At 40.9% G+C, this 8,574-nt stretch overlaps 1 protein-coding gene across 1 annotated transcript in view; it reads left to right on the top strand.

The window, feature by feature from the left end:
* The first annotated feature begins 100 nt into the window (after positions 1-100).
* LOC135531015 (zinc finger protein 135-like) overlaps positions 101-8,574 on the top strand; it is a 125,835-nt gene continuing 117,361 nt past the window's right edge. Inside the window, exon 1 of the mRNA XM_064959164.1 lies at positions 101-161. The gene's annotated coding sequence lies outside the window, so the exon portion shown is untranslated. The remainder of the gene's footprint in view (positions 162-8,574) is intronic.

The raw sequence follows: 8,574 nt of genomic DNA, 5'->3' as shown, positions 1-8,574 counted from the left end.
TGTGAAGATCTATTATAAAGTGTTAATAGACATTGTGTTCCAGTCTTATTGGTTTGATGTTTTACAGGGCTTGTTATTGTTAAAAGAGAGGGATGAGGAGGGAGAGGGACAGAGAGAAGGATGAAGAGGAGGAGGAGAAGGTGTGGATAGGACCAAGCCAGGTAATCACTGATCAGAACATGCATCCAGAGGAGGAGGTGGGGATGGAGAGGGAGGAGGAAGGTATAGATGGGACCAAGCCAGGATTTATTTAAACAAATGACCAATTCCAATTCATAACACATTAATATACAATAAACACATTCAACTACCCATTCAACTACCCATTTATATACAATAAACACATTCAACTACCCATTAATATACAATAAACACATTTAATATACAATAAACACATTCAACTACCCATTAATATACAATAAACACATTCAACTACCATTTATATACAATAAACACATTACTACCCATTAATATACAATAAACACATTAAAAACATTCCTACCTATTAATATACAATAAACACATTCAACTACCCATTAATATACAATAAACACATTCAACTACCCATTCAACTACCCTTTAATATACAATAAACACATTCGCCTACCCATTCATATACCCATTAATATACAATAAACACATTCAACTACCCATTAATATACAATATTCAACTACCCATTAATATACAATAAACACATTCACCTACCATTAATATAAACACATTCATATACCAATTAATATACAATAAACACATATACCTACCCATTTATTTACAATAAACACATTCAACTACCCATTAATATACAATACACATTAATATACAATAAACACATTAAACCCATTAATATAGAATAAACATATTCACCTACCCATTCATTACAATAAACACATTCAACATTAATATACAATAAACACATTCATATACACATTAATATACAATAAACACATTCAACTACCCATTCAACTACCCATTTATATACAATAAACACATTCAACTACCCATTAATATACAATAAACACATTAATATACTACCCATTAATATACCAATTAATATACAATAAACATTCAACTACCCATTCAACTACCCATTTATATACAATAAACACATTCAACTACCCATTAATATACAATAAACACATTAATATACAATAACACATTCAACTACACATTAATATACAATAAACACATTCATATACCAATTATACAATAAACACATTCAACTACCCATTAATATACAATAAACACATTCAACTACCCATTAATATACAATAAACACATTCACCTACCCATTAATATACAATAAACACATTCACCTACCCATTAATATACAATAAACACATTCAACTACCCATTCATATACACATTAATATACAATAAACACATTCAACTACCCATTCAACTACCCATTAATATACAATAAACACATTCAACTACCCATTAATATACAATAAACACATTCAACTACCCATTAATATACAATAAACACATTCAACTACCCATTCATACACATATACAATAAACACATTCAACTACCCATTCAACTACCCATTAATATACAATAAACACATTCAACTACCCATTAATATACAATAAACACATTCAACTACCCATTAATATACAATAAACACATTCAACTACCCATTCAACTACCCATTAATATACAATAAACACATTCAACTACCCATTAATATACAATAAACACATTCAACTACCCATTAATATACAATAAACACATTCAACTACCCATTAATATACACATTAATATACAATAAACACATTCAACTACCCATTCATTTACAATAAACACATTCAACTACCCATTTAATATACAATAAACACATTCAACTACCCATTCATAAACAATAAACACATTCACCTACCCATTCATTTACAATAAACACATTCAACTACCCATTAATATACACATTAATATACAATAAACACATTCACCTACCCATTCATTTACAATAAACACATTCAACTACCCATTAATGTACAATAAACACATTCAACTACCCATTAATATACAATAAACACATTCAACTACCCATTAATATACACATTAATATACAATAAACACATTCAACTACACATTAATATACAATAAACACATTCAACTACCCATTCAACTACCCATTAATATACAATAAACACATTCAACTACCCAGTAATATACAATAAACACATTCACCTACCCATTAATATACAATAAACACATTCACCTACCCATTAATATACAATAAACACATTCAACTACCCATTCAACTACCCATTAATATACAATAAACACATTCAACTACCCATTAATATACAATAAAAACATTCAACTACCTATTAATATACAATAAACACAAACTACCCATTCATACACATTAATATACAATAAACACATTCACCTACCCATTAATATACAATAAACACATTCACCTACCCATTAATATACAATAAACACATTCAACTACCCATTCAACTACCCATTAATATACAATAAACACATTCAACTACCCATTCAACTACCCATTAATATACAATAAACACATTCAACTACCCATTAATATACAATAAACACATTCAACTACCCATTAATATACAATAAACACATTCAACTACCCATTCATATACACATTAATATACAATAAACACATTCAACTACCCATTTATATAGAATAAACACATTCAACTAACCATTAATATACAATACACACATTCAACTACCTATTAATATACAATAAACACAAACTACCCATTCATACACATATTAATATACAATAAACACATTCAAATACCCATTAATATACACATTAATATATAATAAACACAAACTACCCATTCATAGACATATTCATATACAATAAATACATTAAACTCCACATTTATATATACACATTCATATGCAAAGTGTTATACAGGAACCCAGCCTAAACCCCCAAACAGCAAGCAATGCAGGTGTAGAAGCACGGTGACTAGGAAGAACTCCCTAGAAAGGCCAAAACCTAGGAAGAAACCTCGAGAGGAACCAGGCTATGAGGGGTTCTGGGGCCTCACAAGGGTGCGTTCTCAGCCCTCTCCTGTAGTCCCTGTTCACCCATGACTGCGTGGCCATGCACGCCTCCAACTCAATCATTAAGTTTGCAGACGACACTACAGTGGTAGGCTTGATTACCAACAACGACGAGACGGCCTACAGGGAGGAGGTGAGGGCCCTCGGAGTGTGGTGTCAGGAAAATAACCTCTCACTCAACGTCAACAAAACAAAGGAGATGATCGTGTACTTCAGGAAACAGCAGTGGGAGCACCCCCCTTTCCACATTGATGGGACAGCAGTGGAGAAGGTGGAAAGTTAAGTTCCTCTGCGTACACATCACGGACAAATTGAAATGGTCCACCCACACAGACAGCATGGTGAAGAACCTGAAGAAATTTGGCTTGTCACCTAAAACCCCCACAAACTTCTACAGATGCACAATCGAGAGCATCCTGTCAGGCTTTATCACCACCTGGTAGGGCAACTACACTTCCCTGAACCGTAAGGCTCTTCAGAGGGTAGTGCAGTCTGCATAACGCATCACTGGGGGCAAACTACCTTCCCTCCAGGACACCGACACCACCCAATGTCACAGGAAGGCCAAAAAGATCATCAAGGACAACAACCACCTGAGCCACTGCCTGTTCACCCCGCTATCATCCAGAAGGCGAGGTTAGTACAGGTACATCAAAGCTGGGACTGAGAGACTGAAAAACAGCTTCTATCTCAAGACCATCAGACTGTTAAACAGCCATCACTAGCACAGAGAGGCTGCTACCTACATACAGACTCAACTCCAGCCACTTTAATAAATGGATTTAATCATGTTGTCACTTTAAATAATGCCACTTTTATATGTTTACATATCCTACATTACTCATCTCATATGTATATACTGTATTTTATACCATCTGTTGCATCTTGCCTGTGCCGTCAGCCATCGCTCATCCATATGTTTATAGATACACATTCTTATTCCATCCCCTTACATTGTGTGTGTATTAGGTAGTCGTTGTGAATTAGTTAGATTACTTGTTAGATATTACTGCACTGTCGTAATCTAGAAGCACAAGTATTTCTCTACACTCGCATTGACATCTGCTCACCATGTGTATGTGACAAATATAATGTGATTTTATTTAAACACATTAAACTACCCATTCATATACACTCTATTATACACAACAATACACGAAAAAGTAAAACGTCACCCTAACAACTGTCTGAAAAGAGGGTCCCCCCTAACAACCATCTGAAAGGCCCTAGAGGGTCACCCTAACAACTGTCTGAAAGCCCTAGAGGGTCCCCCTAACAACCATCTGAAAGGCCCTAGAGGGTCCCCCTAACAACCATCTGAAAGGCCCTAGAGGGTCCCCCTAACAACCATCTGAAAGGCCCTAGAGGGTCCCCCTAACAACCATCTGAAAGGCCCTAGAGGGTACCCCTAACAACCATCTGAAAGGCCCTAGAGGGTCCCCCTAACAACCATCTGAAAGGCTCTAGAGGTCCCCCTAACAACCATCTGAAAGGCTCTAGAGGGTTCCCCTAACAACCGTCTGAAAGGCCCTAGAGGGTTCCCCTAACAACAGTCTGAAAGGCCCTAGAGGGTTCCCCTAACAACCATCTGAAAGGCCCTAGAGGGTTCCCCTAACAACCATCTGAAAGGCCCTAGAGGGTTCCCCTAACAACCATCTTAAAGGCCCTAGAGGGTCCCCTAACAACCATCTGAAAGGTCCTAGAGGGTCCCCCTAACAACGGTCTGAAAGGCCCTTGAGGGTCCCCCTAACAACAGTCTGAAAGGCCCTAGAGGGTCCCCCTAACAACCGTCTTAAAGGCCCTAGAGGGTCCCCCTAACAACCATCTGAAAGGCCCTAGAGGGTCCCCCTAACAACCATCTGAAATGCCCTAGAGGGTCCCCCTAACAACCATCTGAAATGCCCTAGAGGGTCCCCCTAACAACCATCTGAAAGGCCCTAGAGGGTCCCCCTAACAACCATCTGAAAGGCCCTAGAGGGTCCCCCTAACAACCATCTGAAAGGTCCTAGAGGGTCCCCCTAACAGCCATCTGAAAGGCCCTAGAGGGTCCCCTAACAACCATCTGAAAGGCCCTAGAGGTCCCCCTAACAACCGTCTGAAAGGCCCTAGAGGGTCCCCCTAACAACCATCTGAAAGGCCCTAGAGGGTCCCCTAACAACCATCTGAAAGGCCCTAGAGGGTCCCCTAACAACCATCTGAAAGGCCCTAGAGGGTCCCCCTAACAACCATCTGAAAGGCCCTAGAGGGTCCCCCTAACAACCATCTGAAAGGCCCTAGAGGGTCCCCCTAACAACCATCTGAAAGGCCCTAGAGGGTCCCCCTAACAACCATCTGAAAGGCCCTAGAGGGTCCCCTAACAACCATCTGAAAGGCCCTAGAGGGTCCCCCTAACAACCATCTGAAAGGCCCTAGAGGGTCCCCTAACAACCGTCTTGAAGGTCCTAGAGGGTCCCCCTAACAACAGTCTGAAAGGCCCTAGAGGGTCCCCCTAACAACCATCTGAAAGGCCCTAGAGGGTCCCCTAACAACCATCTGAAAGGCCCTAGAGGGTTCCCCTAACAACCATCTGAAAGGTCCTAGAGGGCTCTTCTAATAACCATCTGAAAGGCCCTAGAGGGTTCCCTAACAACCATCTGAAAGGCCCTAGAGGGTTCCCCTAACAACCATCTGAAAGGTCCTAACAACCATCTGAAAGGCCCTAGAGGGTCCATCCAAAGTATGTATACTATACATAAATGCATAAATCATCAGATATCATTTTTTCATGATTTGTAAAATGTACATATACGTGGTTTTACCTGCATTAAGTTTCAGTCCAACAAAGGTTTTCTGCAGAACAATGAAGACAGATTGAAGCTCTGACAGAGCCTGGTCAGCTGCGAAGGCAACAGCACACACCACAGTGTCATCTGCGTACAGTGGAAAGATACCATTTTAAGATAGCAAGAGAGAAGAAAAAAAAAAACCGACCAAGAATGGATCCCCCTGGGAAACCCTTTGTTACGTCCACAACCTGATTTAACACCATCAGTAAATACACACTGTGTTCTGAGGGGTATGCTGCGAAGCAAGCTACTCTGGGTTTTCTAAAGCTAACCGGGCTTCAGTTAGCTTGACATCCCAGCTCAGGGCCTCATCCGTACTACGACGGTGGATATTTCTCATCTGCCTGCCGCTAACCAGCAGAAGTACATGGCTTGTCGAATTCTTCATTGAGACGATGCTGAAACGCCAAACTGTGGGGCCAAACAGTGCCATGTTCAGATTTGAGACGAAAATCATAATGAAGGAAAATAAATCTTACAGATTCAGCAGGCGGAGGTGTGAAATAAGCGTTTGAAGTATCTTCTTCATTGTTTTACTTTGCTTTTTTAATTGTAAAAAAAAAATCACACACACGAGCGTTTAGAGCGTTGGACTAGTAACCGGAAGGTTGCAATTTGTTCTTAACTGACTTGCCTGGTTGAATAAATGTTTAAAAAATCATAATATATTTCATCTTCTTCTTCAAATGAAGGAGATGATGACGCACTCTTTGCAAGAGGGAGGAATTCTGATTTTCATTGGTCCTCAACTCAGGTTCAGACTATTCATTCAGGATAGAGTTGGACTGCTTGGCCTGGAGCAGGTTAGTTCTGAAGGATTCATTCAGGATAGAGTTGGCCTGCCATTGGGGCAGGTTAGTTCTGAAGGATTCATTCAGGATAGAGTTGGCCTGCCCGAGGGAGCAGGTTAGTTCTGAACTGGAAGGATTCATTCAGGATAGAGTTGGCCTGCCATTGGAGCAGGTTAGTTCTGAAGGATTCATTCAGGATAGAGTTGGCCTGCTTGGGAGCAGGTTAGTTCTGAAGGATCTCATTCAGGATAGAGTTGGCCTGCCATTCAGGATAGAGGCCATTGGAGAGGTTAGTTCTGATTCATTCGATTCATTCTGAAGGGATAGAGTTGGCCTGCCGGGAAAGCAGGTTAATTCTGAAGGATTCATTCAGGATGGAGCAGTTAGGCCCAGGAGGAGTTGGCCCCATTGGAGCAGGTTAGTTCTGAACGATTCATTCAGGATGGGCAGGTTGGCCCTCCAGGATAGAGTTTGCCCGAGCAGGTTAAGTTGAAAGGATTCATTCAGGATAGAGTTGGCCTGCCCGGGAGCAGGTTAGTTCTGAAGATTCATTCAGCCTGTTTTAGTTCTGAAGATCTCATTCAGGATAGAGTTGCTGCCATAGAAATGCAACATTGACTAAAAGGTAGATAGCACCAGATTCCATATGACTGGTTGTCCTTTAAATAATTTTCAAACCAGCTACATGCAGCCTGGTCCAGGCCTCAGAATAAGTTGTGTAGTATTTAGTAGTACTTATTGGGATCCTCAATTTGCCCCTCTTTCTGGGGTCAAACAGGAAAATAAAACGCAACAAATAAAATACATGATATCCATAAAATATACATAACACTACATACTCTCCTGCCTCTGCCTCACGCTTTCAGAAACAGGAGAGATGCCTCCTGTACTATGAGCCGTTCGGCTTGTACAGATCAAGTCTTGGTGGAAGGCTACTTACCACATACAGTACAGACCAAGGCTGTGGAAGGCTACTTACCCACATACAGTACAGACCAAGGCTTGTGGAAGGCTACTTAGCCGACATACAGTACAGACCAAGGCTTGTGGAAGGCTACTTACCGACATACAGTACAGACCAAGGCATGTGGAAGGCTACATACCGACATACAGTACAGACCAAGGCTTGTGGAAGGCTACTTAGCGACATACAGTACAGACCAAGGCTTGTGGAAGGCTACTTAGCAACATACAGTACAGACCAAGGCTTGTGGAAGGCTACTTACCGACATACAGGGCAGACCAAGGCTTGTGGAAGGCTACTTACCGACATACAGTACAGACCAAGGCTTGTGGAAGGCTACTTACCGACTTACAGTACAGACCAAGGCTTGTAGAAGGCTACTTACCGACATACAGTACAGACCAAGGCTTGTGGAAGGCTACTTACCGACATACAGTACAGACCAAGGCTTGTGGAAGGCTACTTACCGACATACAGTACAGACCAAGGCTTGTGGAAGGCTACTTACTGACATACAGGGCAGGCCAAGGCTTGTGGAAGGCTACTTACCGACATACAGTACAGACCAAGGCTTGTGGAAGGCTACTTACCGACATACAGTACAGACCAAGGCTTGTGGAAGGCTACTTACCGACATGCAGTACAGACCAAGGCTTGTGGAAGGCTACTTACCGACATACAGTACAGACCAAGGCTTGTGGAAGGCTACTTACCGACATACAGGGCAGGCCAAGGCTTTGTGGAAGGCTACTTACCGACATACAGTACAGACCAAGGCTTGTGGAAGGCTACTTACCGACATACAGTACAGACCAAGGCTTGTGGAAGGCTACTTACCGACATACAGTACAGACCAAGGCTTGTGGAAGGCTACTTACCGACATACAGGGCATTCTATGGTGTAACAATACATCATGTAGATGTTCAGTGCA

The sequence above is a fragment of the Oncorhynchus masou genome, unplaced genomic scaffold (assembly GCF_036934945.1).
Source record: "Oncorhynchus masou masou isolate Uvic2021 unplaced genomic scaffold, UVic_Omas_1.1 unplaced_scaffold_1490, whole genome shotgun sequence".
Taxonomy (NCBI): Eukaryota; Metazoa; Chordata; class Actinopteri; order Salmoniformes; family Salmonidae; genus Oncorhynchus; species Oncorhynchus masou.
The sequence above is the reverse complement of the archived record's forward strand: the minus strand, read 5'-3'. Positions and strand labels throughout refer to the sequence as shown.